Source organism: Emydura macquarii, unplaced genomic scaffold (genome assembly GCF_026122565.2).
Source record: "Emydura macquarii macquarii isolate MOO-44397 ecotype Brisbane River unplaced genomic scaffold, CSIRO-AGI_Emac_v2 contig_1045, whole genome shotgun sequence".
In the NCBI taxonomy this organism is placed as follows: domain Eukaryota; kingdom Metazoa; phylum Chordata; order Testudines; family Chelidae; genus Emydura; species Emydura macquarii.
Genome location: NW_027131182.1, coordinates 12007229 through 12013506, shown reverse-complemented (window position 1 = coordinate 12013506; position 6278 = coordinate 12007229). Strand labels below are relative to the sequence as shown.

General features: G+C 43.7%; 1 long non-coding RNA gene across 1 annotated transcript; it reads right to left on the bottom strand.

Annotated features, from left to right (window-relative positions):
* Nucleotides 1–1887: 1887 nt before the first annotated feature.
* LOC137151299 (uncharacterized) lies at nt 1888–4679 on the bottom strand. The gene is made up of 3 exons (XR_010919239.1): nt 4569–4679; nt 3703–4128; nt 1888–2960 (listed from the first exon to the last, which is right to left on the bottom strand). It is a non-coding gene; the product is annotated as an uncharacterized lncRNA (long non-coding RNA).
* Between the last annotated feature and the right edge of the window lie 1599 nt (nt 4680–6278).

Here is a 6278-nt window from a genome sequence, read left to right as displayed (position 1 = left end):
CACTTTGACTTTCTCATATCCGGGGACCAACATGGCTACCAGTGTACTAGGACTGTTCCATTTTGAACTCCCATGATCATGAGCTGCTTACAGGGTATGGACAAGCATTTGTGACACACGTTCATGCCAAGTGCAAGTTTGGCCTTTTCAGTGATTTTCCACAGTCTAGTGCTACAAGGCCCTGCTCCCTCTGGCACTCAGGCTCACCAAACTTGGCAATTGTGATACTATATACTGATTCAGCACCGTCCCAACAGATGGCAATGCTGCGGGATGCCTGGGACAAAGGGATGCCTTTCACAATGCTGCGGGATGCCTGGGACAAAGGGGCACCTAGCTAAACTTGCAAGGAAGGAATGATTTAGGTAAAATACTATCTATATATAGACCCTTAGTTTTTTTTAATACTTCTGTTCACTGTTGACTATGTTCCTATGGATACATAAATTTTGGTCACTACATTTTCATATTGGTCATAGACTCATGGAGAGAAGTCTATAGTAGGGGCCAAACTGAGCTGGACCTGCTGAGAACATGGTTGGTAAACAGGAGTATTATAAACTGATATCTGGTGAATAGCTCCAACACTGAATGTGAATTGCAGGATTCTACTCTTAAGATAAGTACAGATGCAGGCCTTTCACTTGGGCAGACTGCTCACGGAGATACACTATAAATCTTAGTCAACAAGTTACATTGGCCTACAGCAGCCAAAGTATGTGTATTGTATAGATGTGTGCACACATGGCTGCTTGCATCAGCCTTACATGTACTCAACAGGAATGCTTGTGTTGATGCAAACTGCAGTGCACCATGAGTAGGTATCCCAGTGTACCATACACCGCCATCTGCTGCAGTGCCTTCTGGGAATTTTTTGCAGTTTGCTGTGGGATAGAAATGTCTTGCCCCAGGGATCTCTAGAACCTAGGGGTCAGATTCCCAGCATGGAACTTTCTCCATCCCATAATGACATCCATATCCCATAATTTATGTGATTTAAAAAAAAAAATCCCACAAACCTATGTGGCACTTTTTGCTGGCGACCAGCTCTGACAGAAGCATGGAGCCTGCAGAGTACAGCACTATTGTCATGACATGAACATTGCAAATATAAGATGCACGATTCCACCAACAGTGCCATGAGAATGGGGGACATGATTTCTTCCAGGAGTTTGCTGAGGGCATAGCAAAAAACAATTCAAGCTTGTTAGTGGCATTCACAGAGCAGCTGCAGACAGTAGAGTGCTGCTTTTGGGCCTGAGAAACAAGCACTAGCCCGTGGGATTGCAAAGTAATGCAGGTTTGGGACAACAAGTACTGGCTGCAGAGCTTTCAGATGTAAAAGGCCATATTCCTGAATCTTTGTGCCAAGCTTGACCCAGTCCTCCGGTGCAGGGAAAATGGAATGAGAGCTGCATTGACAGTGAAGAAGCAAGTGGTGATTACACTCTGAAAGCTTGCAGTGCCAGATTGTTACCAGTCTGTGGGAAATTATTTTGGAGGTGGAAAATCCACAGGGGTGGCCATTTTCATGCAAGTTTGCAGGGCCATTAATCATCTCCTGCTATGCAGGAGTGTGACTCTCAAAAATGTGCAGGACATAATGGATGGATTTGCAGCAATAGGGTTCCTGAACAGCATGAGGTGACAGAGGGCATGCATCCTATTTTGGCATCAACCCACCTTACCACAGAATACCTTAACAGAAAGGGCTACTTTTCTATGGTTATGCTTGCATTGGTGGGATTAGGGGGGACACTTCACTGATATTAAAGGGGGCTGGTCAGGGAAAGTGCATGACAATCACATCTTTAAGAACACAGGACTGTTCAGAACGCTCCAAGCAGGCACATCTTTTGTGAACATTTACCACTATCGAAATTGAAAAGCCCCTATTTATTCTGGGAGGCCCAGCCTACCCGTTGCTCCCCTAGTACCTGCAGCCCTACACTGGTTCAATTACTGGCTCTGCAGGTGCAGATGGAGAATAGATGTGGAGCAGCTGTCTGCTGACATTGAACAAACCAACTCAAGGGATCCATGGGGAGTTATGCAGTTGAGGGAAGCTTTGAAAGAGCACCATAACTGCCAGCCCTAGGAGTGTTGTGTACTGGACTATTAGTGTGTGTTTTAGTGAAGCTATACATTATGCAGTGTTGTCTTTATGTTTATAGATATGACAGGGTCTTTTCCCTGAACCTTTGCTTTCTATGGTTCTGTACAAGAACTGTATGCTTTGAGTACAGCGATGCATCTGGCGGTGGGGTGTGAGCTAGTAAAATTAATTTCATTATCAAAAACACTAGAAATGTATTGAGTGGCAAAAACAGTGCAGAAGAACACTGTGCAAAAAACCCAAGAGGTAATACAATACACACTTTTAACACAGATTTACAGAACTTTAAAATTGGAAAAGCATCAAACATTTCTGTCCATTTCAGTCCACAAAGGTAGTCCCTTGTAGCTACATGTACACCTACTGTGATTCTCACAGGTCAGTGTATGTGAAGCTGTGGTTTTCCTTACTGTCCCTTGGTGTGGAGTGGTAGGGGTACTTATGTGCACAGTGATGTCATGTAATACGTTGTGTGGGGTAGGAAGCTGCTACCATGGAGTTCTCCAAGAACTGCAAAAGGTGGAGAGTCTGATGTTTAAACCAATAGGTTAGCCAGGATCTGCAGCATTGGAGGTTGCTGCCTGAGAAGACCCATTATGTCTTGGTACATCTCTGTCCTTTTCCTGCTGGGACTCCTGAACTAGTCTCCTGTCTGCTCTTTCCTTCTGCTTGCTCTTGGTCATATTGGTCCTCCAGGCCCTTCATTCAAGGTCTGATACATCACTAGCTTACAGGATCGCCCACAACATGTCCTCCCATGTCCTCTTCTTTCTCTGCTTCATCAGGGTCTGGCATTCTGTAGGTGTGGAGGAGGCATCTTTCCAGACTGCAAAGGCAGCAGTTGCTGATAAATAAACAGATTATCATTGGATTTACAGTCCCAATGGAAAGGGAAAGAACTCCCTTGCCTTATTCCCATAAAAGTTTCTAATAAGACATGCTTGTTGACACTTCAACTTTAGAGCACAGCATTGCTTTCCAGTCCCAGCCATGGTACATATTGCCTGCCAGGGATGAGGGGGTGGAAAGAAATTTTTCTCGCATGAAACAATAAAACTGCAGTCCCTATTTCATGGGTGCAGATAGGGCAGCAGCACTGAATACTCAAAATATTTTCCACAGGCAGGGCTAGTTTTAGCTGATATCTTACTCTGGAGGATAATAAAGATCCAGAGAGCATAGCTGCTACTGGGATCCTGAAGTCATCTGTGCCCACATGCCACTGCACTGGTGCTTGCCAAAGATATCATAAAGTGGTATGGGAAAGTGTCCTACGGCAGAGGAAGAAATAAGACAACCATCCCTAGGAACCTTTGGGAGAGATTGCAGAATACCTCCATGAAAGTTTCAGTGAGTTGTCTCAGGAAGATAAAAGGGAAGTCACTATATACATAAACAAACTGCTCCATATGCTCCTTCTCCCTGCCTAACCCAATGGGCATGGGAAGTCTACCTCTGTTTGTTGTACCACTAGCTCTTCTCATCTGAGCAAAAGAATTACAAGTGGATACCTGTACTTGTTAGCTTGGGGATGGGGTGGGCGCCATCTTTAACTTTTGTAAGAAAAATTGTATGTACACACCTACCAAAAGTCCCTTCCCCTTCATCAGTCTCATCCATGCTTGGCTAGCTAGACTGTTGAAGATGCACAGATCCTGGCTCATGGCATGGCTGGATTCCCCAGGGGTCTCTGTCTTGGGGTCCTCCCCAGAAGTTTGTGGGGTGCTGGTGTGGTCTCTGCCAAGACTAGTACACAGCTCATTGTAGAAGTAGTAGATCTGTGGCTCAGGCTCATATCAGTCGTTGGCCTCCCTGGCCTTGTGGAATGCCTGCTGCAGTTCCTTCACTTTCATGTGGCACTGCTGCTGATCCCTGTTGTATCCCTTTACATGCATCTTCTGTTCAATCTTTTCAGAGATGTCCACCCTTCTTATGGCTGGTCCATTGCTGTGCTTGCACAGCCCCTGTTCCCACAGGCCAATATTACCGGTCTTCTCCGGGCAGCAGCATTGCTAGTGCACATAGCCAGCACAGTCAGTTAGGCAGTTGTACACAACAAGGTAAAGCTTCTAGGTGTGCTCGCCAAGATGGGCAATCAAGAAAAGGCATTTCAAAAATACATGGGAAGTTTTAAAGGAGCATGGCTTCTAATTTCCATGGGCCCTGGGCAGCAGCATTTATAACTGTGGCCAGAGCAGTCACTGTCACAGGGAATGGGGCATAGTGGGACAACTGCTGGAGGACTGTTAGACTGATGGACCTGGGTCAACCCTATACATTTGCTTTGACCTCACTAGGTTGACTATGACTCTACCCCCTCTAGAAGGTAGTTTTACTGCTTTGTCTCACCTATTGGCAGCAGTCTCCTCTATCAGTGGGGCCTGCGGTAACTCCGCCCCCAGCCTGAACAAGTCTTTTGTGCCTTCCCCTCCACATACCCCCAAGGAGGTACCTTGCTGTAGCTCCCTCCTGCTGGCTGGGGCTGAGAGTTTTCTCCTTCTCGGCTCCTCTGGCTGCAGAGCAGCACTCTCCTCCAGCTAAACCTTCTGGTAGTTTCCTCCTCTTTTACTTCCCCCCCACTTTTGGGAAGGCAGGGTTTAAGTACACCTGGAGTAGCCCTTCATTGGGTCCAGGTGTCTCTAATTGCCCTGCAGTAATTTCTCCTCTGCCTGCAGGAAAAAGGGCCTTTGGCATTCTTGGGCTCGCATACTGGCTCTGGTATATCCTTTTGTGACCATCTGGCCTGACTTTACCACAATAGACAAAAAGAAAAGGCAATTAAATAAGATTATGATCAGATAGTTTAGTCACAAATGTAGGAACCTGAGTATAATACAAATATTTCTGTAATTTTTTTCATTAAAAATGGAGTGGGGGGAGTTGGTTTGGATTTAAATGTTCTCTTGCAGTGTTTGCAACCCCAAAATTCTTTCACTGAATAGAACATGTGAACAAAAAAAAAAAAAAAAAAAGGAGAAAAAAACTCATTTTATTACTGTCCAAATGTCAGATGAATAGCATAAATGGTAAAAAGAAATTAAATTTTTAAAATGTTACTGTTTTGTTTGATGGTATCCTTTAAAGATAGTTCTTTCTGACTAAAGACAATCACTACAGTTGGCTAAAAGATTAAGCAAATTTTAGTGTAACACCTTGAAAAATATTGACAAGTAATGAAAAGAAAAATTGCAACAGTCAGAAAATGGACAAAGATGATTAAATGTTAATAAAAGGAGATGTGTAACAAAAATTTTTACTTTTTGTCAGAAGATGGCAGCAAAGAAGCAAGTTTCTTCTGTGTGTAAAACTAGTTCTGCGGGGGCATCCTGTTTATGATATTTGGATTCAGAGGATGCTATTCTGAGAGAAAAAAATCCAAAAAACTATAAAGATCTTGTATGATTATGTTCCTCACCTCATGCTCAGGCAGTTTAACTAGGGATGGGAGAATTAATTGGGCCAGGACCTCAGTTGGTGTAAATTGTTGTAACTATTGATTTCAATGGAGCTATGATGATTATTACCAGCTGAGTATCTGGCCTGTTTTGCCTAATTTCAAACTTCACTTGAAAGTTGTGGTTGGAAAGACTGACTGGAATTAGAATGTTATTGGGTTCACATTCTGCTTGGGAGAGACTGAAAAAGGGAGCCAAGAAAAAAAAAAGCCAGTGAAATAATAGGGTGAAAAATTGCAATGAGACTGTAAAACAGAGAGGCTGGGGCACAGGAAGTGGAAGTGAAGAAATGGGGAAGAGGTAAACAGTTTAATAAAACACTGATACTGCATACACAGGCCACCCACTTGTATCAGCCTCTTTTGGGGATCCTCTTAGCCTAACTGCATAGCACAGCTTCCCTGTAGGTAGAAAAACATGTTTGGACTTTTTCATGTTTGATTTAAACTGAAGCACCCTTGTAGGGGGAATATGGATTCAAGAAATAAATGGTCCACAAACTCTCACTTTGCAAACAAAAACATATTCTGAAAAGTTTGCAAAAAGAGCTAAACTCCATGAAATACACACATCCCTACCCAGTGTTAACAGTACATAACTTCAAGCTGGGCTTGGTATTTTCCATGAGCCCATCACTCCATGATTGGCTGCAGAATCCACCCTGCCATTTAATTTAGCATCAGACTTTAGGCTTTCATCTTTAAAAA